A 26,621-nucleotide genomic window follows, 5' to 3' on the forward strand; every position below is an offset into this window, starting at 1 on the left:
GTACTGTATATCACTTAGTCTTTTTCCATCATTCATTTAGGATTGTAATATATTTAAAAAACATATTGTCGTGGAAATTCTACACCCTGTCGTGGAAATTACCACTAGGGACACTCGAAGTCAATCTTAAATGAATCATTGTTTATTGTCAGCGCGCTGGAGAGGTTCCAACCAACTCAATGCACCATATGTACACATGTCAATCAGGAGCTCTGCTGGGGCAGTCCCAGCATTTGTCTTATATACGGCTATACACAGACAAGTTATATTTGCATGATTTAGCATAATTAATTTCATCATTAGCTTTTTGTTTCATTCATGTGACCGACAAAAACTGGTTCATAACATGTGACAGACCAATACCTCACGAGGCTTCTTCTCTCTAAGCTGAGACCTTGGAACTGAAATATCTTCCATTCTCAAAAAAAGGTCTGGGCGTGCTGCCAAATTGCAGCTGCTGACAGAGAGGATTTGTTCAGTCAGTCACTTGCATGGACACAGAAAATGGTTTATAGAAAAGCACAAACATAGAACATAGAAATGTATAGAATAGAAAAGCACAAACATTAACATTTCCATCACATTCCATCCTCTTACCACTTGTGTGATAATAATCATTACATTTTAATGTAAGCATTTAGATTTGAGCTTTTATATCAAAATATTCTATACTCCCAATAAAGTAATGGAAATCAACATAGAAAAAAAACATACACTTCATCATTTCAAACCCTTCATTCTGGGTTGTACAATCCAATTAGTAAGGTAATACTATAATCATAATAAAGGTTATACTTCTATTAATGGGAGTATCACAAATACACACACATACACAAGGGATCTGTAGATTCAGAGGTGAATAAATCTCTCAATGTTAACCATTGTTTCCATGTCACGATCGGGTTGGATTGACCTATGCTTTTCACTAACTGTCAATGGAACATCAATTTAGTCCAAATATAAAACCCTGTTGTTTAACAATTCTGCTAAGACCTTCAAAAGGTTGGTGCTGGCTCATCAGCTCAGTGTTCCACATAATGTAAACAGGTTAAGGGTTCAGATGACCTTACCCTCAACTTGTTCAACGAAAACAACCTTCAATCATTATTCATCGTCCATATCTACAGGGGGAAATGGGAGCTCATCCAGAGTTGGCAGCTCATTAGTTTCACCATCCTATGGAGGAGCAGAAAACATGATAGAGGCTGAAATTTTATCAGCCAGAGAGTCACAGATCGACTTACAGCATGTTTATAACATTTCACAGGGAAGAGAGAGAGAACATATGTTATAACATTTTCACACCAACCTTAATAAGAATGAGATTGGGGCAAGGTTAGCCCAAGCTACAATCTAGTGGCTCTCCTCACATTTTAGGGGCATAAAAGCCTCGCCTTTCCAAATCATAATTATAACTATTGATAAATTATCCAACCCAAATTTAGAATGACAGTCCTTAGTGCTTCATGTTGGTTCTATCACTTTAATTTAAGACCCTCAATTTAGCACACACCGATACTGGCCGAATGTACATTTACATTGTCATACAGTAAATCCATCTCATCATTTCTAGCATTACATTTTCTCATCACTTGTGGTAATGACAGATTGGCATTCTTAGTCTAAAATTACTATACATTTCAGTGTGCAGACCTCCACAATCAACCTGATACCCCAAATAAACAATTTTCGATAAGCCTAAATCAATTACTGGCATGGTTGACCACCCCCCTCCGTCCCGGCACTCATCCTTCTGGCGTTTCTTCATATTCTTCTTCAGACAGTGTTTCAGTTCATCTTTTTAATGGCACATGTTCAAAGTGGATGGTCCTTGATCATGTCTCTCACCTGAGCCGCCACTGTCCTTTACAGTCCATTATGTCTTTGTCCATTTTCCTACCAGTACACCAGCAGCATGAGAGAAGCTTGGATGGCATCTCTCTCCATGCTCCCTCCACATGGACTCCTGTCGCACTCCTGAGATAAAAAAGGCATGAGAGAAAAGGCAGTTGATAGCTTCGACTGGATGCTGTGTACAGGTTGCTGGCTCGGACTCACGGTAGAAGTGGTGAAGGACCATACTGAACGCCATTTTCACCATTCGTCAACCGGTTAGAGGGGATGAGGTTCACACTGTTCTCGGCTGAATTATCTTCAGTCGTGGTCAAAAGTTTTGAGAATGACACAAGTATTGGTCTTCACAACGTTTGCCGCTTCTGTGTTTTTAGATATTTTTGTCAGATGTTACTATGGTACACTGAAGTATAATTACAAGCATTCCATAAGTGTCAAAGGCTTTTATTGACAATTACATTAAGTTTATGCAAAGAGTCAATATTTGCAGTGTTGACCCTTCTTTTTCAAGACCTCTGCAATCCGCCCTGGCATGCTGTCAATTAACTTCTGGGCCACATCCTGACTGATGGCAGCCCATTCTTGCATAATCAATGCTTGGAGTTTGTCAGAATTTGTGGGTTTTTGTTTGTCCACCTCTTGAGGATTGACCACAAGTTCTCAATGGGATTAAGTTCTGGGGAGTCTCCTGGCCATGGACCCAAAATTTCGATGTTTTGTTCCCCGAGCCACTTAGCTATCACTTTTGCCTCATGGCAAGGTGCTCCATTATGCTGGAAAAGGCATTGTTCGTCACCAAACTGTTGGATGGCTGGGAGAAGTTGCTCTCGGAGGATGTGTTAGTACCATTCTTTATTCATGGCTGTGTTCTTAGGCAAAATTGTGAGTGAGCCCACTCCCTTGGCTGAGAAGCAACCCCGCACATGAATGGTCTCAGGATGCTTTACTGTTGGCATGACACAGGACTGATGGTACGTACAGATGAAGTTGTACGTTTGCATACACCTTAGCCAAATACATTTAAATTCAGTTTTTCACAATTCCTGACATTTAATCCTAGTAAAAATTCCCTGTCTTAGTTCAGTTAGGATCACCACTTTACTTTAAGAATGTGAAATGTCAGAATAATAGTAGAGAGAATGATTTATTTCAGTTTTTATTTCTTTCATCACATTCCCAGTGAGTCAGAAGTCAACATACACTCAATTAGTATTTGGTAGCATTGCCTTTAAATTGTTTAACTTGGGTCAAACGTTTCTGGTAGCATTCCACAAGCTTTGCACAATAAATTGGGTGAATTTTGGCCCATTACTCCTGACAGAGCTGGTGAAACTGAGTCAGGTTTGTAGGCCTCCTTGCTCGCACAAGCTTTTTCAGGTCTGCCCACAAATGTGCTATAGGATTGAGGTCAGGGCTTTGTGATGGCCACTCCAATACCTTGACTTTGTTGTCCTTAAGCCATTTTGCCACAACTTTGGAAGTATGCTTGGGGTCATTGTGCATTTGGAAGACCCATTTGCAACCAAGCTTTAACTTCCTGACGGATGTCTTCAGATGTTGCTTCAATATATCCACATAATCTTTCTTCCTCATGATGCCATCTATTTTGTGTAGTGCACCAGTCCCTCCTGCAGCAAAGCACCCCCACAGCACGATGCTGCCACCCCGTACTTCAAGGTTGGAATGGTGTTCTTCGGCCTGCAACTCCCCCCTTTTTCCTCCAAACATAACGATGGTCATTTTGGCCAAACAGTTCTATTTTTGTTTCATCAGACCAGAGGACATTTCTCCAAAAAGTACGATCTTTGTCCCCATGTGCAGTTGCAAACCATAGTCTGGCTTTTTTATGGCGGTTTTGGAGCAGTGGCTTTTTCCTTGCTGAGCGGCCTTTCAGGTTGTGTCGATATAGGACTCGTTTTACTGTGGATATAGATACTTTTGTACTGGTTTCCTCCAGCATCTTCACAGGGTCCTTTGCTGTTGTTCTTGGATTGATTTGCACTTTTCGCACCAAAGTATGTTCATCTCTAGGAGACAGAACGCGTCTCCTTCCTGAGCGGTATGACGGCTGCGAGGTTCCATGGTGTTTATACTTGCGTACTATTGTTTGTACAGATGAACGTGGTACCTTCAGGCATTTGGAAATTGCTCCCAAGGATGAACCAGACTTGTGGAGGTCTACAATAATTTTTCTGAGGTCTTGGCTGATTTCTTTAGATTTTCCCATGATGTCAAGCAAAGAGGCACTGAGTTTGAAGGTAGGCCTTGAAATACATCCACAGGTACACCTCCAATTGACTCAAATTATGTCAATTAGCCTATCAGAAGCTTCTAAAGCCATGACATCATTTTCTGGAATTTTCCAAGCGTTTTAAAGGCACAGTCAATTTAGTGGAATTGTGATACAATGAATTATAAGTGAAATAATCTGTAAACAATTGTTGGAAAAAATTGTTGTGTCATGTACAAATTAGATGTCCTAACCGACTTGCCAAAACTACAGTTTGTTAACAAGAAATTTGTGGAGTGGTTGAAAAACAAGTTTTAATGACTCCAACCTAAGTGTATGTAAACTTCCGACTTCAACTGTACGTCTACGTGTGGGTGTGCAAGTTGTATATTATTATTATTTTTATATTGTTACATCAGATCATCATAATAACCCATTATACTCAATATTATGTTACTTTACCTCTAGTAACCCATTATACATTTGTGTTACATCACAAATTCCTCCTCTACACCAGTGTTCTATTCATACAGGGGTTGAAGTATTCACTCGTGTTCTATTTAACAGCATTTTCGGAAATAGTACTCTCTTCTTTGATATCTCCATACAGAATCCCTATATAACATTATAAATCTTTAGGTTTCACCTCCACACTGCAGCAAAAATCACAGTGCAGCAGCCCGCGAGGTACACATATCTTTCAATTGCTTCTCCTGTCAGTGCTCACTACCTGTAGATCGATGGGCAGTGGTGGACAGAACCCCTAGATAACGTTTTAGATCTAAAAACTCTGCTCACGGAACTGGCTGAGGTATTCATCTTTCATGCACTCAGTAATCCTCTTTCACACCGGAGCTAGTCCCCTGACAGCTCTCATTCACTCAGTAATTTATAGCTACATTTCTCAATCAATCTTATTATCCAAATTCCAATCTTAATAGTAAAAATTTCAATCCATTCATTCTCCAAATTTTTATCAGACAAATTTCAATCTTAATAGCAATCATTTCCAAATTTCAATCAATCTTATTATCCAATAAACTTAATATCCAAATTTCAATCAATCAACTCTTGTTATCCAAATTTCAATCAGCTTAATATGTCATATCTCACAATCACAAGGCCATTTTCTCAAAAGTGAGATTACAAGTTTATCAACTTTCAAAGTAGAATTACTTTCCCATTGTTCCTCAAATGCAGTGTATGATATACCATTTGTAGCTTTGTGTCTCTGCTTTTATCCAATGTAAAATACACAATTTAAAATTTTGCTACATAAGACTGAATCAAGGCGGTCGGTCACAATTATGTTTTTAGAAATGTTTACAAATTAATAATAAATTAAAAACTGAAATGGCTTGAGTAAATAAATATTCAACCCTTTTGTTATGGCAAACCGAAATAAGTTCAGGAGTAAAAATGTGCTTAACAAGTCACATAATAAGTTGCACAGACTCACTCTGTGTGCAATAATAGTGTTTAACATGATTTTGGAATGACTACCGCACCTCTGTACCCGACACATACAATTATCTGTAAGGTCCCTCAGTCGAGCAGTCAATTTCAAACACAGATTCAACCACAAAGACCAGGGAGGTTTTCCAATGCCTCGCAAAGAAGGGCACCTATTGGTAGATGGGTACAAATAAAAAGCAGACATTGAATATCCCTTTGATCATGGTGAAGTTATCAATACTGTCACGATCGTTTACTGATGAGACGGACCAAGGCGCAGCGTGATAAGCGTACATATTTATTGAAGTACACAACACGAACAAAACAACAAACAAATGATACGTGAAGTCCTAGGTAGACTAAATAACATACCTATCCGGAACAAGATCCCACACCGACTAGTGCCAAACAGGCTGCCTAAGTATGGTCCCCAATCAGAGACAACGAGCTACAGCTGCCTCTGATTGGGAACCACCCTGGCCAACATAGATCTAAACGATCTAGAACATGAACATGGTGCGAGGGACAGGAACAGGCCGGACCGGGCTGGCGACGCGCACCACTGGCTTGGCGCGAGGGACAGGAACAGGCCGGACCGGGCTGGGAACACGCACCACTGGCTTGGTGCGGGGAGCAGGAACAGGCCGGGCTGGACTGGGAACACGCACCATTGGCTTGGTGCGGGGAGCCGGAACGGGCCGGGCCGGACTGTGGAGGCGGACTGGAGGTCTGGAGCGGAGAGCTGACACAACCCGTCCTGGCTGAATGCCTACTTCCACACAATACGTGTGAGGCATCAGCACAGGACGTACGGGGCTGTGCACTCGTACTGGCGCTACAGCACGTGGCACTGGCGCAGGATATACGGGACCGAGGAGGCGTACTGGAGACCACGAGCGTTGAGCCGGCACACCCCGTCCTGGCTGAATGACCATCTTTGCACGACACGTGCGTGGTGCTAGCACAGGACGTACAGGACTGTGCCGGAACACTCGCGGCACAGTACGTGGCTCCGCATAACACGGAGCCTGCCCAGTCACACGCTTCCTAGCCTGAGTACGGGGAGTTGGCTCTGCTCTAACCCTAGGCTCCGCCAACCACCCTTTTAGCCCCCCCCAAAAAAAATCTTGGGGCTGTCTCTCGGGCTTCCTCCTCGGCCGGTACCCTCTGCGTTGCCGCTGCTCCTCTCTATAGCGCACCTCCACAGTCTCCTCCCAAGGACGGCGATCCATTCCGGCCTGAATCTCCTCCCAAGTCCAGGATCCCTTCCCGTCCAGGATCTCCTCCCAGGTCCAGGCTGTCTGTTCCTGGACACGCTGCTTGGTCCTCTTATGGTGGGATCTTCTGTCACGATCGTTTACTGATGAGATGGACCAAGGCGCAGCGTGATAAGCGTACATATTTATTGAAGTACACAACACGAACAAAACAACAAACAAACGATACGTGAAGTCCTAGGTAGACTAAATAACATACCTATCCGGAACAAGATCCCACACCGACTAGTGCCAAACAGGCTGCCTAAGTATTGTCCCCAATCAGAGACAACGAGATACAGCTGCCTCTGATTGGGAACCACCCTGGCCAACATAGATCTAAACGATCTAGCACATCAACATAGAAAATATAACACAGAAACTACACACCCTGGCTCAACATTTCAGAGTCCCCAGAGCCAGGGTGTGACAAATACACCCAATTACTACAAAGATACAGGCATCCTTCCTAACTCAGTTGCAGGAGAGGAAGGAAACCGCTCATGGATTTCACCATGAAGCCAATGGTGATTTAAAAAAAGTTACAGAGTTTAATGGCTGTGAAAGGAGAAATCTGAGGATGGCTCAACAACATTGTAGTTACTCCACAATACTAACCAAAATGACAGAGTGAAACTAAGGAAGCCCGTACAGAAATTGTTTTATTCCAAAACATCATACTGTTTGCAATAAAGCACAAAAGTCAAACTGCAAAAAATGTGGCAAATAAATAAATGTTATATCCTGAGTACAAAGCATTAGGTTTGGGGAAAATCCAACACAACACATCACTGAGTACCACTCTTCATATTTTCAAGCATGGTGCTGGTTGCATCATGTTATGGGTATGCTTGTCTTCAGCATTGACTAGGGAGTTTTTAGGATAAAAAAGAAACGGAATATGATCTGTTTAAAAATGTTTTGGTTACTACATGATTCCATATGTGTTATTTCATAGTTTTGATGTCTTCACTATTATTCTACAATGTAAAAAATAGTAGAAATAAAGAAAATCCCTTGAATGAATAGGTGTGTCCAAACTTTTGACTAGTAGTGTATGTAAATGAGATATTTCTAAAATGTTTTCACTTTGTCATTATGAGGTATTGTGTGTAGATGGGTGAGAAAAAACAACAATTTAATCAATTTTAGAATAAGGCTGTAATGTAACAAAATGTGGAAAAAGTCTAGGGGTCTGAATACTTTCCGAAGGCACTGTACATATACATTGTAGTATTATTTTAGTATGTTTGAGGTGCGGGGGGCTGCCAGACTAGGCACCGGGGATCTGTTGTTGTAATAATAACAATATGCTCAATAATAACATTTGATAAATACAATGACTGATTTCACCATGGTGATCACTACATTCATCATAATACCAACATCCATGACAAACTGTGATCTCCACACCAGACCAGACCCAGAGCAAGCTAGACAGCTGAGTCACCATGCTATGGTAACTGGTTGAATCAATAATTATGGCTCTTCCCACACCTGTCTGTCTGTACTGTGACGACCCTTCACCCTTTTGACCCTCAAGATGTTCATGAAGAGATCATTCTGTACTGTATTATTCACTCTCTCTCAAGCCTGTGACACATTTCTAACAAAGCCTCAGTGAAACAACTGGACTGCTATCATCAAGGTGAGATAGACAACAACTGGACTGCTACTATAAAGGATACACACGCTATTGTAAAGGATCACGCTGTTTGCTTAGTGAGTACCACTTCCTCCCGATTCGGCCCATACCTGGCGCGAACTCAGAACCTCTGACTTGCTAGCACACGTAACAAAACTCCTGAAGAATACCCTGGGAAAGAACCGAGACGGTTTAATTAAATTGTCAGATTGTATGGTGTTAAGCCAGGCCACTCATCATAATTGTCCAAATGCGTTTGTGTAGACAAAACCGACAAGCACCACACCCATGGGTATTGGCACAGCTTGGCACCACAGTCACAGCTATTGGTGGTGTCCAACCTACACTTGGCAATCTGCACCAAGCATTCATTTCCCACTTTGGTGAACCCTTGGATGGAATTAGGTGTTGATGTTCAGGCATGTTTAAAGATTCGTTAGAGCAGAGTTTTATTTTTGTGTTGAAGTCACAGCACTTCTATCCTTCATTATGCTATCGATACAGACTAACAGTTTGTAGTTTCCAAATGTCATCAGTAGGCTACATTAATATTACTTTATAATCAAAACTCAATGACAATGTAAACAAGGGCAGACAACAAATACTTTTTAAATAATGGAAGTTGTGATGGAAAATTCTGTTGGTGCTTTTCTATTTACCAATTTCTACGTTCTATGTTTGTGCTTTTCTATAAACCAATTTCAGTGTTCATGCAAGTGACTGATTGAATGAATCCTCACTATCAGTGTCTGCAAATTGGCAGAACCTTGTTTAGAGAAAGGGATAGCTCAGTTTCAAGGTCTCAGCTTAGAGAGAAGAAGCCTCATGAGGTATTGGTCTGTCACATGCATGACACAGTATTGGTCAGTCACATGAATGAAGCAAACGTTAATGATGAATTAATTATGAATAAGCTAAGTGAATGTACAAACTTAACAATAGCATTCATAGATCTAGATTTATCTTGACATTTAAATGTCCTGTTTAAGTGCATTTCCTCCAAAGACTATACCACAGACATAGTAGGATACATCACATGGTACATATTTGAAATATGGATCACCTTCCATTCCTCATTTGTTTAGTTTTGTTTGCCATTTGAATGTGATCGCTATCCACAGATGGTCAGTATCTGTTGGCAACATTGCTGTCTAGTGGTGAACAAGAGGCACATGAAGAAATGGAGAGAGCTTCATACTGCATGACTCTGAATTTACATTTAAGTAATTTAGCAGACACTCTTTTCCAGAGCAACTAGGGCTAAGTGCCTTGCTCAAGGGCACGTTGACAGATTTTCACCTAGTCAGCTCAGGATTTGAACAAGTGATCTTTCAGTTACTGGCCCAATGCTCTTAATCGCTAGGCTACCAGCCACCCCAAATTGAATGGTGCACTGTGACTGTCACAATGACACTAGTCTCGTTCAACAGGCATATTGACACCATTTTCTTATCATTTGCTTCTTTCAAGTTACTAATTAAACTTAGCTGATGATATGAACAAAATGTATGAGACACTGTAGGCTCTTTCAACCGCTGCAGTGTCAGCGAAGTGTCATATGAGTCGGCCATGCCAGATTAGGACGAGTGTTGATACCTCTGTCATCAACAGTATCGTCAGTAATTTACAGATCCAAGGAAGTAGACACACTAGAAGAACACAGGAAACACTCTTTACACGCCACTTCGATACCAAGTGACTTTTTCGTAGCAGGCTGTGAGAATTTACGAAGCAGGTTAGAAGACTGAGGTTATGGTTAGGAAAAGGGTTAGTGAAAATGCTCTGCTAACCTGCTACGAAAATCACTTTGTATCGAAGTGGCGTGAAAAGAGTGTGTCTCATAAGGACACAGGTCACATAAATACAAAATATTAGTATACATTATTTATTAAAATCATGTCCTTCATTTGTTAATAAGAATAATCTATATAATCAAGTGGATTAGATACTGCCTGAAACGTTATAGTGGATTATCATGGATTGTTATTAACTAGACATTATTAGCTAGAGTTCAGTTTGAAAGTTTCAACCTAGATGATTCAAAGACAATGCCAGAATACATTTTCAACTAGCCTACATTTGTGAAAATAGACACATTCAATTAGAAGTGTAATATACACATATGCTATATATACACTTTCTTTGCACTAAACTGAACCCCTGACAAAAGCATGACAGGGTTAGAGTTCTGTTCTTTTTAAAATGGCATATTGTATTTGCATACGCAGCAATGGTTGCACTGGTCTTCGTTTTACAGTACATTCAATTACAAGGTAGGAACATTAAAAGTGTTCTCTTCTTAATGAAGTGCAAGTACCCAAACAACTTGATCTTATCAGCTATTGTGAAACTTTATATAAGTGTGCATTGATTGGTTACCATAAAATAATGATTAGAGCAAGTGACGTGATAAATCAATGGTTTCTAAACACTACATAAAACAAGCGAATGCATCCAAATCTCTCCCTTTGGGACAGTGCACCAGTCAGCGATCTGATCGTCTCCTCACATCTATGAAATAAAAGTATTCTGTACAGTTGAAGAGGGGAACTGTGCTTTGTCTCCACAGTTGTTTTTTGTCCATTTGAAACTGGCCATGTCACGGGATCTCTTGTCCTTCAGGGCACTCAGATGCTGAATTCCTCACCCTAAGACTCTACTCCTTAGCCCCTCCTGTAGATCTGAATTCCTCACCCTATGACTCTACTCCTTAACCCCTCCTGTAGATCTGAATTCCTCACCCTAAGACTCTACTCCTTAGCCCCTCCTGTAGATCTGAATTCCTCACCCTAAGACTCTACTCCTTAGCCCCTCCTGTAGATCTGAATTCCTCGCCCTAAGACTCTACTCCTTAGCCCCTCCTGTAGATCTGAATTCCTCGCCCTAAGACTCTACTCCTTAGCCCCTCCTGTAGATCTGAATTCCTCGCCCTAAGACTCTACTCCTTAGCCCCTCCTGTAGATCTGAATTCCTCGCCCTAAGACTCTACTCCTTAGCCCCTCCTGTAGATCTGAATTCCTCACCCTATGACTCGACTCCTTAGCCCCTCCTGTAGATCTGAATTCCTCACCCTAAGACTCTACTCCTTAGCCCCTCCTGTAGATCTGAATTCCTCACCCTAAGACTCTACTCCTTAGCCCCTCCTGTAGATCTGAATTCCTCACCCTAAGACTCTACTCCTTAGCCCCTCCTGTAGATCTGAATTCCTCGCCCTAAGACTCTACTCCTTAGCCCCTCCTGTAGATCTGAATTCCTCGCCCTAAGACTCTACTCCTTAGCCCCTCCTGTAGATCTGAATTCCTCGCCCTAAGACTCTACTCCTTAGCCCCTCCTGTAGATCTGAATTCCTCACCCTAAGACTCTACTCCTTAGCCCCTCCTGTAGATCTGAATTCCTCACCCTAAGACTCTACTCCTTAGCCCCTCCTGTAGATCTGAATTCCTCACCCTAAGACTCTACTCCTTAGCCCCTCCTGTAGATCTGAATTCCTCACCCTAAGACTCTACTCCTTAGCCCCTCCTGTAGATCTGAATTCCTCACCCTAAGACTCTACTCCTTAGCCCCTCCTGTAGATCTGAGAGGATTGGATAGGTGGAAGTAATATGGTGACATTTCCACCTAGCCAATCAGAAGGGAAGACAAAGCTACTACCGCAGTGTATCTACGTATCCAAGCCTTTCAGAGCTACAGGAGTGCCTAGGATGGAAGGGCTAATGGTCGATATGGAATTGAGTGTAAGGTTCACACGGACCAAACAAAACATAGCTCCACTAACAGCAGGGGTCAGACATCTTCCCTAAGGTGGGGTAAAGAGGCTGTAAGCTGCTTTAACACTGTAAAGGAATTCATGAAACAGAGGAAATAATTGGTTCCACCAACACCCAAGGGGTGGAATGCAAGCCAGGCCTGTGGAACATCCTTGGCCAATTTAATCTACCTTCTTAACAGCACTATCAACAAGGCAGGTCCTACAGGCTCTAGTTTTGTCACACCTGGACTACTGTTCAGTCGTGTGGACAGGTGCTACAAAGAGGGATTTAGGAACATTGCAGTTGGCTCAGAACAGGGCAGCACGACTGGCCCTTGGATGTAAACAGAGAGCAAACATTAATAATATGCATATCAATCTACTTAAGTAGTTTTTGGGGTATCTGTACTTTACTTTACTATTTATATTTTTGACAACTTTTACTTTTACTTCATTACATTCCTAAAGAAAATAATGTACTTTTTACTCCATACATTTTCCCTGACACCCAAAAGTACTCATTACATTTTGAATGCTTGGCAGGACAGGAAAATGGTCCAATTCACGCGCTTATCAAGAGAGCATCCCTGGTCATCCCTACTGCCTCTGATCTGGTGGACTCACTAAACACAAATGCACAGTTAATACTTAAGTATATTTGAGCAATTACATTTACTTTTGATACTTAAGTATATTTAAAACCAAATACGTTTAGACTTTTAATACCTGTAGTATTTTATTGGGTGACTTTCACTTTTACTTGAGTCATTTTCTATGAAGGTATCTTTACTTTTACTCAAGTATGACAATTGGATACTTTTTCCACCACTGTCAATCTCTCCTGGCTCAAAGTGGAGGAGAGATTGACTTCATCACTACTTGTATTTGTGAGAGGTATTGACATGTTGAAAGCACCGAGCTGTCTGTTTAAATGACTAGCAGACAGCTCAGACACCCATGCATTCCCCACAAGACATGCCACCAGAGGTCTCTTCACAGTCCCCAAGTCCAGAACAGACTATGGGAGGCGCACAGTACTACATAGAGCCATGACTACATGGAACTCTATTCCACATCAAGTAGAATCAGATTTAAAAAACAGATAAAAATACATCTTATGGAACAGCAGGGACTGTGAAGCAACACAAACATAGGCACAGACACATGCATACACATAACATACGCACCATACACACACGTACACATGGATTTTGTGTTGTAGATATGTGGTAGTGGAGTAGGGGCCTGAGGGCACACACTTAGTGTGTTGTGAAATCTGTTATGAATGTATTGTAATGTTTAAAAAAATGTATAACTGCCTTAATTTTGCTGGACCCCAGGAAGTGTAGCTGCTGCCTAATAATAAATACAATACAAAAATAAATACAAATGCAATCTGCAGGTCTGGACTATAGGAAACAGCTTCAAACATAAGATTAAATGTATATTAAGAATGTGTTTATCACCTGATTGTCGCATGGCCAACTGTCACAAGAAGCTGTCATTGTTAGAGAGGGAAGATGAGTAAGTTCAATGCAATCTGAAAATGGACTACTGGAATTTACTGATGCACAAAGTTACAAAACAAAACAAATAACATAGCAGCTAAGCAAATGAGCAAAGCCACACTGAGAAACGTCCTTTACTTTTGGTTCAACTCATTAAGTGAAACCTTATGCTGCATGCTTCTACTGCAGTGAAACCTCAACAGCATAAAGCACATTCAGTCGATGCAGTCCAACAACTCCAAGGACCTCTTTCAGATCAGTTCCTCACAGTTGACGTTATACCTCCCCTACCAGCCCCCATGCCTCCTCCAGCCTCTATTCCATGTATTTCTTCATTCCATTCTTTTACGTTTAGATCTGTGTGTATTGTTGTTCGATATTACTGCACTGTTGGAGCTAGGAACACAAGCATTTCACTACACCCGCAATAACATCTGCTAAATATGTGTATGCGACCAATAAAAGTAGCTTTTATTTGATTTATTCCTCTGGTTCCAGAGGGCAGGGCGGGGTCCTGTCCATCCAGTGGCCTATGCAGGGAGTTCAGAGGCTGGGCCAGGGGAAAGCCCTTCAGCCTCTCCTGGAGACTCCACACTGCCAGCCTCATCTGGTCCTCAGCTGCCTGCAGAGTCTCCACCTCCATGGTATGGAAGTAGTAGAGTAGGAAGGTGATGAGCAGGATGGCGAAGAACAATGCCCCCAGCAGGTAGAAGGAGACCTGGGGGAAGGGCTAGTCGGCTCCCAAGGCCAGCCAGTGGACAGCAGCGATGGCCAGCTCCAACAGCAGCAGGGCCTGACCCATCATCCCTGTACGGGTTGCCGTGTAACGCATTCTCTCAGCACAGTGCACAGCACAGTACGGGCCTCTGTCACTATGTCCACTAGCTCAGCTTACGTTGGGGAAGGACAAAGAGAAAATCCAATCCTAGTTCCTCACATTGTAACTGGAATGGTATGTTGTCCATAGAGAATGTAGTGTGGTGAATATCGATTATCTTGAAGCTGTTAGAATCAAAATAACAATATTAAACAAATACTAAAAGTTGCATATCAAATCGTAATGGACCACATCTGGACTTAGAATGAGTACCTGCAGCAAAGTCCTGCTCTCCCCTGTGTCGTCCCCTCCAGCCTGCAGCGTCTGCATCAGGGTCTGCAGCTGCAGCTCAGTGCTCAGTGTCTCGTGGTCAGAGTAAGGGAGGGGATGGTCAGGGACAGAACCTTTGGTGGTGGACAGAGACTTACACTGGATAGACACTCTACTTGACCCCTGGGAATGATACAACACACTTTTTAGTGTACAAGATTTACCATCAATTCAATGATCAATGTCTATTTTATTTTGTGAAATGTAGGCACATGTATTGTTCAGTACACATTGGCAGACTGTTAGTCAAATATGAAAGTTAGTTACAAATTAAAACAAAAGCCGGATATCCAACTATCCTTCTCACTCTGTCACCTTGTAGAGGATGCAGTCTATTTGGATGTCCTTCTCAAAGGGACAGAGCTCTTTGGGATTCATGAAAGGGTTATCTGCTACAAGAGTGATGTCGTCCTCACAGCACTACAGAGAAAGGATCATTAACAGCTTTTCATTCTAACATAACATTATAATAAGTATTAGAAGCATGTCCACAATTCATACAAAAATATCATTCCTTATTCACCTCTCCTACAAGATATTTCAGTTACTGTACATTTCAAATAAAAAAAGAACAACACTGGACATCATTAGTGTGATTATCATACATCAAACTGAGCAGTCTCTGTATAACTGTCCCAGATGCAACCGGTTGCCAAGGTCCTGGGGATGCATGTTCAGATCTCCGCCAAAAATCCCCAGGTCTTCTCCACTGGAGGTATGACTAACACAATAAATCAAAAGAACACCCGTTAAAATTACATTGAAATTAAAATGTCAAGAGAGGCTGTGTGCATTGAGTTTTAGGCTCCTTACCATATACACTGCTGCAGCTCCCATGCCTGTCCCACTCTATGAGGTAGGTAGGAGTCCTTCTCCCTCCAATTACTCAACCCTGCACCTTGACATGGAATCACCGGTCACTTTCATAATGTTTATATACTGCTTTACTCATTTCATATGTAGATACTGTATTCTATTCTACTGTATTTTAGTCAATGCCACACCGACATTGCTCGTCCTAATATTTATATATTTCTTAATTCCGTTATTTTACTTTTAGATTTGTGTGTATTGTTGTGAATTGTTAGATACAACTGCACTGTTGGAGCTAGGAACACAAGCATTTTGCTACACCCGCAATAACATCTGCTAAATATGTGTATGTGACCACATCAGTGATAGACACAGTGGGGGAAAAAAGTATTTAGTCAGCCACCAATTGTGCAAGTTCTCCCACTTAAAAAGATGAGAGAGGCCTGTAATTTTCATCATAGGTACACGTCAACTATGACAGACAAATGGAGGAAAAAAAATCCGGAAAATCACATTGTAGGATTTTTAATGAATTTATTTGCAAATTATGGTGGAAAATAAGTATTTGGTCACCTACAAACAAGCAAGATTTCTTGCTCTCACAGACCTGTAACTTCTTCTTTAACAGGCTCCTCTGTCCTCCACTCGTTATCTGTATTAATGGCACCTGTTTGAACTTGTTATCAGTATAAAAGACACCTGTCCACAAACTCAAACAGTCACACTCCATACTCCACTATGGCCAAGACCAAAGAGCTGGCAAAGGACACCAGAAACAAAATTGTAGACCTGCACCAGGCTGGGAAGACTGAATCTGCAATAGGTAAGCAGCTTGGTTTGAAGAAATCAACTGTGGGAGCAATTATTAGGAAATGGAAGACGTACAAGACCACTGATAATCTCCCTTGATCTGGGGCTCCACGCAAGATCTCACCCCGTGGGGTCAAAATGATCACAAGAACGGTGAGGAAAAATCCCAGAACCACACGGGGGGACCTAGTGAATGACCTGCAGAGAGCTGGGACCAAAGTAACAAAGCCTACCATCAGTAACACAGTACGCCGCCAGGGACTCAAATCCTGTGTCCCCCTGCTGAAGCCAGTACATGTCCAGGCCCGTCTGAAGTTTGCTAGAGTGCATTTGGATGATCCAGAAGAGGATTGGGAGAATGTCATATGGTCAGATGAAACCAAAATATAACTTTTTGGTAAAAACTCAACTCGTCGTGTTTGGAGGACAAAGAATGCTGAGTTGCATCCAAAGAACACCATACCTACTATGAAGCATGGGGGTGGAAACATCATGCTTTGGGGCTGTTTTTCTGCAAAGGGACCAGGACGACTGATCCGTGTAAAGGAAAGAATGAATGGGGCCATGTATCGTGAGATTTTGAGTGAAAACCTCCTTCCATCAGCAAGGGCATTGCAGATGAAACGTGGCTGGGTCTTTCAGCATGACAATGATCCCAAACACACCGCCCGGGCAACGAAGGAGTGGCTTCGTAAGATGCATTCAAGGTCCTGGAGTGGCCTAGCCAGTCTCCAGATCTCAACCCCATAGAAAATCTTTGGAGGGAGTTGAAAGTCCGTGTTTCCCAGTGACAGCCCCAAAACATCACTGCTCTAGAGGAGATCTGCATGGAGGAATGGGCCAAAATACCAGCAACAGTGTGTGAAAACCTTGTGAAGACTTACAGAAAACGTTTGACCTGTGTCATTGCCAACAAAGGGTATATAACAAAGTATTGAGAAACTTTTGTTATTGACCAAATACTTATTTTCCACCATAATTTGCAAATAAATTCATAAAAAATCCTACAATGTGATTTTCTGGATTTTTTTTCCTCATTTTGTCTGTCATAGTTGACGTGTACCTATGGTGAAAATTACAGGCCTCTCTCATCTTTTTAAGTGGGAGAACTTGCACAATTGGTGGCTGACTAAATACTTTTTTTCCCCACTGTACATCTCATATACAGTACATGTGAAGGCTCCAGGTAGAGGCTGCCCTTAGTCACAGATCTAGGATCAGCAAACTCCCTAAAATCCTAACCGTAACCATTATGGAGAAATTAACTAAACTGATCTGGGATCAGTGTCTATAGGCAACGTGTTGATGAGAAGTGTGGATATCAATAGTATAGAACAAGAAGGCCCGCACACTGTTAAAGCTCCCAATTCACCGCTTTATTGACAATGTTTAATCAGGTCAAACAGACTGTGCTCACATCCCAAAATATACACATTTCACCTATTATATAATAATATAATAATAATATAATATAATAATAATATGCCATTTAGCAGACGCTTTTATCCAAAGCGACTTACAGTCATGCGTGCATACATTTTTTTTTTGTGTATGGGTGGTCCCGGGGATCGAACCCACTACCTTGCCGTTACAAGCGCCGTGCTCTACCAGCTGAGCTACAGAGGACCACCTCACATGACCATTGCAGACATGACGCATGGTAGGTGCAAAAACAATTTGTGTATCTCTATTAATTTAATAACAATGAGATGGGTACATGTAGTAGTTCCAGAAAATACTATATATTTACAAAATGACCTAGTAGGTGACCTGGAAGGCAAGACCAATCAAAGTGACATATTCATGTAAGAAATGGTCTGATATCAAACTCTTGGTTCAGACCTCTAGGAGACATGGTACACAAATGGTGAATCCAATACAATTCTCTTCTCAATAATATATTATCAGTATCAGTGTGGATAGCAACACATACATGTGTGACGTAGACGTGTGCTGTCAGTCTGCCTCTGTTTAATATGACCATCCCCACAGCTTTGCCTCCAAACCAGTCTGCATGGTGGACCTGGAATCAGAGGACAGGATACATAGCCAGGACTGAAGAGAATGTCTGACTAACTACCAAAGATCCAACCATCAACCTGTATACACAAATGTCTAAAGACTAGATGACTTACCATGTATGGATAGCCGTTTAATGAATAGCGGCAGAGAAATGCGTCATGGATTCTATTTCTGGAGAACATGGCCAGTCCACTGCCTATGACTCCACTGGATGGAGAGAAAGAGGGAGAAAAAGACGTGTCTGCATATTGCACCTTTAAGGGTAGGCTACCTACAGAAGGACTTTATAACACATTCATAACCGATGTATACCTATGAACTGCTTATGAATGGGGTATGAGTCATAATGTCCTAATATAGGTACCGTTCAAGTAAAGTGTTTAGGCTAGCCCTATTAGTGTTATCATGTCTTACAGCTGCAGACTGCTACACATGATAAGACTGCAAACTACACCAGTCCAGATATAGTCAATACGCTGCAAAGTGTATGAGACTTCTGAATCAACTGTAAGAACGAACTGACTAAAATCAGCTGACTTTAACATTTGCTCCACTCTTTTAGTGAATTACTGAGCGGATTAGAAATGCAAGGCCTTTGTACTAATCTTAGTCTGGTGCCTTGGTATAGAGGTCAAACAAGTATAAAGATAAACAGCTAGCTAATCTTCCTGCTTTGAGGTCATTCTATTACAAAATAATTGCCTCACAAATGAATAGTAATGTTTCTTGTGGTTGAGATTAGAATGCGGTGTACAGTGCAGAGCAGAGATCACTGTGTGTATGCTGGGTTCTGATTAACGTAAGGCCTTAGAGCTGGGATCCGCAAAAGGTAAAACAATTGATGTTCTAGTATTTGTTTTGTTTTTGAAAAGGAGGAGATGAGCATCCATCAATGTAATAATGATTAATAACATCAAGGCAAGTGTTGAAAAGCTTGCTCAATAGAAAGGGATTGCTTTGGGGTGAGTTTGTGGTATGGATGTGGTTTAGACGTGGTACGGACGTGGTATGGACGTGGTATGTACATGTATACAGTATTTGGTATGAATACGGCTTTGGCAGAATGCCCAGACATTGGAGGCAGCTGTGAGATTAGTGGAATGGGGTGTAACATAGTGGACCTCCCTCACCAAAATATGAACACAACAGACCAGTGTGTGTGTGTGTGTGTGTGTGTGTGTGTGTGTGCACCAACCTCTTGCAGCAGGACAATATCATGCTCCTCTCTGCTCAACAACTCTCCGATCATGGCGTAGCGCTGAGGACAGGGCTTGCTGAGGTAACGGACACCCCTGTGAAGAGGAAAGACAGACATCACCACATTCTAGGCCTAAAAGCCTATGTGTGCCATGCAACATGAGATGCTTACTCTACACACTCTCAAAACAACACTCCCCAGCAGTTGAGGAAGAAGGCCTGATGGTGTTGCTGTCAGCCATGCTTATAGGAATGAATGAGCTGATGGCGGACAGCAGTGGAGGTCAGTGGCTGCATGTGTGGTTAGACTAGCCCGTGTGTGGTTAGACTCAGTGTGGTTAGACTAGACCCAGTGTGGTTAGACTAGACCCAGTGTGGTTAGACTAGACCCAGTGTGGTTAGACTAGTCCCTGTGTGGTTAGACTAGCCCCCGTGTGGTTAGACTAGACCATGTGTGGTTAGACTAGACCATGTGTGGTTAGGCTACCCTCTGTGGCATCGGAGGTTATAGTCCCTGCTGTGTGAGGATGAAACCACGTCCCTGGTTAGGATCAGCAGTGAGGACTGAAGACTATGACTGGAACTCCTTCAACAAGACATTCACAAGGCAGAGTGAGAGTCAAATTTGAGGCTGAATGCTCACCACTGTCTATAGCCAGCCTAAGCAACTTTTATGGTCACAGTCTATGCTCAAAGTCCTATGTGAGATAGAGGAGAGAACATTATTCGGAAGTTCAATAAAACAGCTATGAAGGTACCTGCCTGTCACCTGGCAGCACTATAAATCATGAATCCACACAGTCTAACAATGCAGAGGGCCACCACACTGTCTGTCTCCTCTCTTGCAGTGGGCCATAGGAGACTGACCCTACGAACACACTGCTGACATAGGAGACACACTGACACAGGACAGAGGAATGGGGGCCGGCGGAAAGACCAGGGGGGTCACAGTCAGAATGAGGGACCTTCCACTAAATAAAAAGGGTGGGCCTAAGCTTCACCCAGTGTCAATACTCACTGCCTTAGTCAACAATAGCAAAACACATTCCTAAAAGAGGCCTTTAGTTTACAGGTAGGCCATACAAACATCAGGTGAAAACCCAAAACTGTTCTGGCATTGTCGATACCCACATTTGACCTATGGTTTAATATGGAATAATAGGCCTAAGTGAATTGAGAATTTAGAAAATGTTTTTTTGTTGCTAAAACGGACATATTGAGATTAATATTACATGAAATAGCTATTGCCATGCAGTAACGTGTGTGTGTGTGTCCCTTCCGAAAAAAGATTGCAGTCAGAGTGCTGTATAACTGCAGTATGCAGCAAATACTGCGTCCAAAATAACACCGTTTTTTTACTGAAGTAATTTTGCAGTGTAACTGCATTTAGAGTGCAGTATAACTGCAGTTATTCTGCAATTACTGCATCCAAAATACCACAGTTGACTGCAGTTACTGCGCTTTTACTGAAGTTTCAAAACTGCAATCTTTTTTTAAAGGGGTGTGTGTGTGTGGTATCTGGTATGTAAACTTGTGCACGCAAGAACGTTAGCTACTATGTATTCAAAACAGAGGACTTTGCTGGTGTAACAGTGTTGCTTCCGTCCCTCTCCTCGCCCCTACATGGGCTTGAACCAGGGACCCTCTGCACACATCGACAACAGTCAACCTCGAAGCACCGTTACCCGTCGCTCCACAAAAGCCGCGGCCCTTGCAGAGCAAGAGAAACAACTACTTCAAGGTCTCAGAGCGAGTGACGTCACAGATTGAAACGCTACTAGTGCGCACCGCGAACTAGCTAGCCATTTCACACCGGTTACACTGGCAACATAAGCTTAGGATCCTAAAGTTAGACACAGCCAGCTGCTTGCCCTCCCTAGGTGCCAGGTAGCCATAACCATGCCTAAAAAGAGTAGCTTGCTAGCTAGACATTTTACAATTGGAGTTCAAACACTGGAGTTAAATTCTTAGAAAGGCGCCAGGGAGCTCGAGAGACATGATTCTTCAGGGAGGACTGGCTCAAGACAAGCTTGCTAACAGTACCCTTATCTGGCTATTGACCACTACAGAATACATCGACGTTAGTGTACCACAACATAAACAAACTGCACCAAAAAAAGGCTTTAGCTAACGATGACTTTCACAACAACACAGAAACCGCCCCTATAAATGCTAGCTACCAGCTAGATAGCTACATACATTGTGGCGCTGGGTGTCAATATGGTGCTAGTAAACTTTAACAATTAGCTAGCTTTAGCTACGGCTAATTATTGAAGCTAGCTAGCTGGCCATTGATTTCAATGAATTTAGCCAGAGAGGAAGAGGCGAAGCGAGAGGGATAACTGGGCCCAAAATCTATCTTCTCCAGCATGTGGCGTTTTTTCCTCTTTTCTTTTCTCACCAAGCGCAGAGTTTTTGTACGGAGATCAATGAGAGTATTGAAAAAATCTAATGTCTTATTTGCTAGGTGTCTCTTATTTGATCGAATAGAAGTTTCGTAATGATTAAGTGGTTAAGAGTGTACTGATATATACGGAAGTCCAGAGAGGACATATGAATAAAAACATAATTCTCTCTTTATGTCAAGATCACAATTTATTTATCTCATGATCCCGAAATAACAAAAGTTGTTTTGTCGAAATCATGAGATAAACTCTATAAATAGGAGTGGAAGTATTGATGATAGATTGACAGTATGGCTAAGGCTGCAGAGCCCACAGTGGATCCGCGCATACGTTTTTATTGATCGCTACACTAAGGGATGGTACATTTTATGCTAACATCATGCTTTAATTTGTGTTTGGAGCTCATTATCAGTTTATAAGTTAGAATGATAGCAAGCTAAATGTCCCTTACCTTGAGCTACTGCTCTTGGGACAGTTAAGCCCTCGTGGGGCATTTAAGCCCTGAATGATGCCTGACAGGCAGCTCTGTCTCCCAGGCTGTGCCACCCCCAAGACCACAGCCAATCGCATGCAAGCAACAACTTGGCCAGTCTTGTCAGAGAGCGATCTAGCTAGCTAGTTAGCTAGGTAGTCTTGTTATCTATTCTGGTTGTTAGCTTGCAGAACTGATACATGTATAATTGTAAGGGCACTTCATGTTTTATGGATAATATTGACATTTACAGAGTGGGTGAGCTCCATTCCTGACAGGCTGATCAGATTCAATAGCAGCCTCAGAGGCTGATAAGTCAGGATGCTGCCTTGTACATTGTTTCATACATAAAGCCCATTGCAGGCAGATTAGCAGTCAGTGCATTATGTATATGATGAAGAGTGGATGCGCTCTATTCCTGGCAGGCTGATCAGATTCAATAGCAGCCTCAGAGGTTGATAAGAAGCCTTACTTGTCTGCAAGAAGCCTTACTTATCATTTACATTTACATTTTAGTCATTTAGCAGACGCTCTTATCCAGAGCGACTTACAGTTAGTGAATACATATTTTTTTATACTGGCCCCCCGTGGGAATCGAACCCACAACCCTGGCGTTGCAAACGCCATGCTCTATCAACTGAGCTACATCCCTGCCGGCCATTCCCTCCCCTACCCTGGACGACGCTGGGCCAATTGTGCGCCGCCCATGAGTCTCCAGGTCGCGGCCGGCTGCGACAGAGCCTGGATTCGAACCAGGATCTCTAGTGGCACAGTTAGCACTGCGATGCAGTGCCTTAGACCACTGCGCCACTCAGGAAACCACCTGCAAGGCTGCCTCCTGATTTATCAGCCCCTGAGGTTGCTATTGAATCTGATCAGCCTGCCAGGAATAGAGCTCACCCAGTCTGGATTATATGCATCAGCCTATAAAGCGCTGACAGCTTATCTGCCTGCAAGGAGCTTTACCTTTGAAACAGACTACAAGGCAGCATCCTGACATCAGCCTCTGAGGCTGCTATTGAATCTGATCAGCCGGCCAGGAATAGAGCTCACCCCATGGATAAGATATGCATGCGTCTGCCTATAAAGCACTTTGACAGCTAATCAAATACCATTTTATTGATCGCGTACACATATTTTGTAGATGTTATCGCAAGTGCAGCAAAATGCTTATGTTTCTAGCTTCAACAGTGCAGTAATACTGATGTTACAGGTTTTGTTTTTCTTTTTATATTTCGAGGTAGCACGTTGGTACGTTGGCACGTAGGGCGCACCGATTGGTATCACCTCGATAGTAAGTATGTGTTACACCTGTGTTGGCTTGTCCATCTCGTCAGTCGGAAGGTGTTTCACCTGTGCTAGCCCAGGTGATATTTAAGAGTGGCTGGCCCAGTGCTCCAGTGGAGCTTGAGAGATGTTGGGAGAGCTACCCTTCACGTCAGCTGAGGTGCAATTTCCAGCTCAACCTATTTAAGTTTGAAAGAAGCCTGAGTTTTGGTTTCCCCTGTTTGTTTTGCTCCATATTCTTTTTACTCCCTATCCTAAGTTGTTGTGGGTTTTTCTTTTAGTTTGTATTTTCTGAGGTAACCTTGTAGGCATCCATGGTGGGTGTATTTTAGAACCCCTTACTAGTGTCTTTGCCAACTTTCAGTGGGCACACACATTGGTGCCTTTCAGAACCCCTTTTGAACCCCTTTCTGTTTTGTTTTGGTTGTTAAAGTGATTTTCTTTGTTAGTGCCCTTTGTTGTGAGCAACATTTTGAGTTTGCCTTTTGGGAACGTAACACAGAACAATACACACAAATCCAAAAAATTTAAATAAATAAATATCAGAACAAGCAATGTCCTGAATATAAATGTATATGATGGTGTGTTTACATTTTAGTCATTTAGCAGACGCTCTTATCCAGAGCGACTTACAGTTAGTGAATACATTTTTTTTTTTTTATACTGGCCCCCCGAGGGAATCGAACCCACAACCCTGGCATTGCAAACGCCATGCTCTATCAACTGAGCTACATCCCTGCCGGCCATTCCCTCCCCTACCCTGGACGACTTGTGCGCCGCCCCATGGGTCTCCCGGTCGCGGCCGGCTACGACAGAGCCTGGATTCAAACCAGGATATCTAGTGGCACAGCTAGCACTACGATGCAGTGCCTTAGACCACTGCGCCACTCGGACAGTATGGACAGTATATGAATAGGAAAGGTGTGTACAGCAGTAGTTATATAGGATGGGCCTTGACTAGAATACAGTATATACATATGAAGTGGGTAAAACCGTATATGTAAACATTATTAAAGTGACCAGTGTTCAATGACTATGTAAGGTGCAGGGTAGAGTTCTGGGTGGTAGCCGGCTAGTAACAGTGGCTAAATTCAGGGCAGGGTACTGGGCGGAGGCGGCTAATGGTGACTAACAGTCTGATGGCCTGGAGAATCTGTTTTTCAATCTCTCTGTCCCAGCTTTGATGCACCTTTACCTTCTCCGCCTTCTAGATGGTAGCGGGGTGAACAGGCCGTGGCTCAGGTGGCTGAGGTCCTTGATGATCTTCTTGGCCTTCCTGTGACACCGGGTTCTGTAGATGTCCTGGAGGGCGGGCAGTGTGCCCCCGGGGATACATTGGGCTGACCGCACCAGGAGCCTTACCTATGAAACAGCCTACAATGCAGCATCCTGACTTATCAGCCTCAGAGGCTGAAATTGAATCTTATCAGCCTGTAAGGAATGGAGCTCACCACTGTAAATTTAAATATTATCTACAAAACATGAAGTGTCCCTTATAATTATATACATATCAGTTATGCACACTAACAACCAGCATAGATCACAAGTTAGCTTGCTAGCTAGCTGTTACGAACCCCGTGGCTCTAAACATCTAGGGTGGATGGACATGAGACCCGTAACATAAATTCATGTAAATTATAAGTGTGGCATGGAATAGTGAGAACAAATAAGACACAACTACCATGAACTACCGTCAAACACAAAGTGTTTATTTATGAACACACGGTAAGGGTTTGGGAAAAAGGGCTGAGCAGGACCCAAGAAATGAAACAATAGTGTAAAACCCCCTAAACTGATCTAGCCTGCCTGAAGAACCGCTAGGCTACTGCTACCATACAAAAATACAGTGGGTGGTCCGCTCAGGTCTAACTGGTGTTTATAGACAGATTTCTTCCTACGGGTAATGTACGCCCAAGGGCAACTAGCTTAAACCCCCCTTTTCCCAAAAAAAACACACAAAACTACTAAACAGGGTACTCAGCAATTAAATAAGTACACAGGATACAACAGTATCCACACTCAGGTAAAGAAATATATTCTACTAATGTTACCAATAGGGTAACCAACAACTTAGTGCGTACACAACACACAGGACACCACCGTGTCCATACTCACATATGGCAAAAAGTCTCTCTCTCTCAACAAACACAAGTCTGGTTTTTATAAAATGGGATGTGTGATTGAACAAACGAATAACAGGTGGTGCAATTAACAGGAATGTTCACTGATTGGTCCAATCAGCAGACACCTCAACGACCACCAATCAGGAACATACAGGACACCTGTGATTAGGGCAGAAAGAGTAGAAACACACAAAAACACAGGATACCTGTATCCGTAACACTCCCACCCTTAAAAGAGCAAACCAAAATGGTTTGCGACACACGTACTATCACAACACCCAAATTCACAAATCATCCTATCGGGATAACAAAAAAAAACCTAGATCATTACACACGAGACAAAGCATCTGCCAACACATTATCTAACCCCTTTTTGTGGCGGATCTCCAAATTATAATTTTGCACGACAAGTGCCCAACGCATAAGGCGTTGGTTCTGGTTGTACATCCGGTGGAGAAAAACTAAGGGGTTATGGTCAGTATACACTACCACTGGTAATGCACTGGAACCAACATAAACTTCAAAGTACTGCAGAGCTAACAACAAAGCTAGAGCTTCTTGTTCAATGGTGGAATAGTTTGTCTGACATTTGTTAAATTTCCGTGAAAAATAACAGACAGGATGGTCCACTCCACTCTGGTCTTGCTGC

General features: G+C 42.5%; 1 pseudogene; it reads right to left on the reverse strand.

The window, feature by feature from the left end:
- Positions 1-1,104: 1,104 nt before the first annotated feature.
- Positions 1,105-25,926, reverse strand: LOC121575781 (annotated as a pseudogene).
- Positions 25,927-26,621: the final 695 nt, after the last annotated feature.

Source organism: Coregonus clupeaformis, chromosome 10, assembly GCF_020615455.1.
Source record: "Coregonus clupeaformis isolate EN_2021a chromosome 10, ASM2061545v1, whole genome shotgun sequence".
Lineage (NCBI taxonomy): Eukaryota > Metazoa > Chordata > Actinopteri > Salmoniformes > Salmonidae > Coregonus > Coregonus clupeaformis.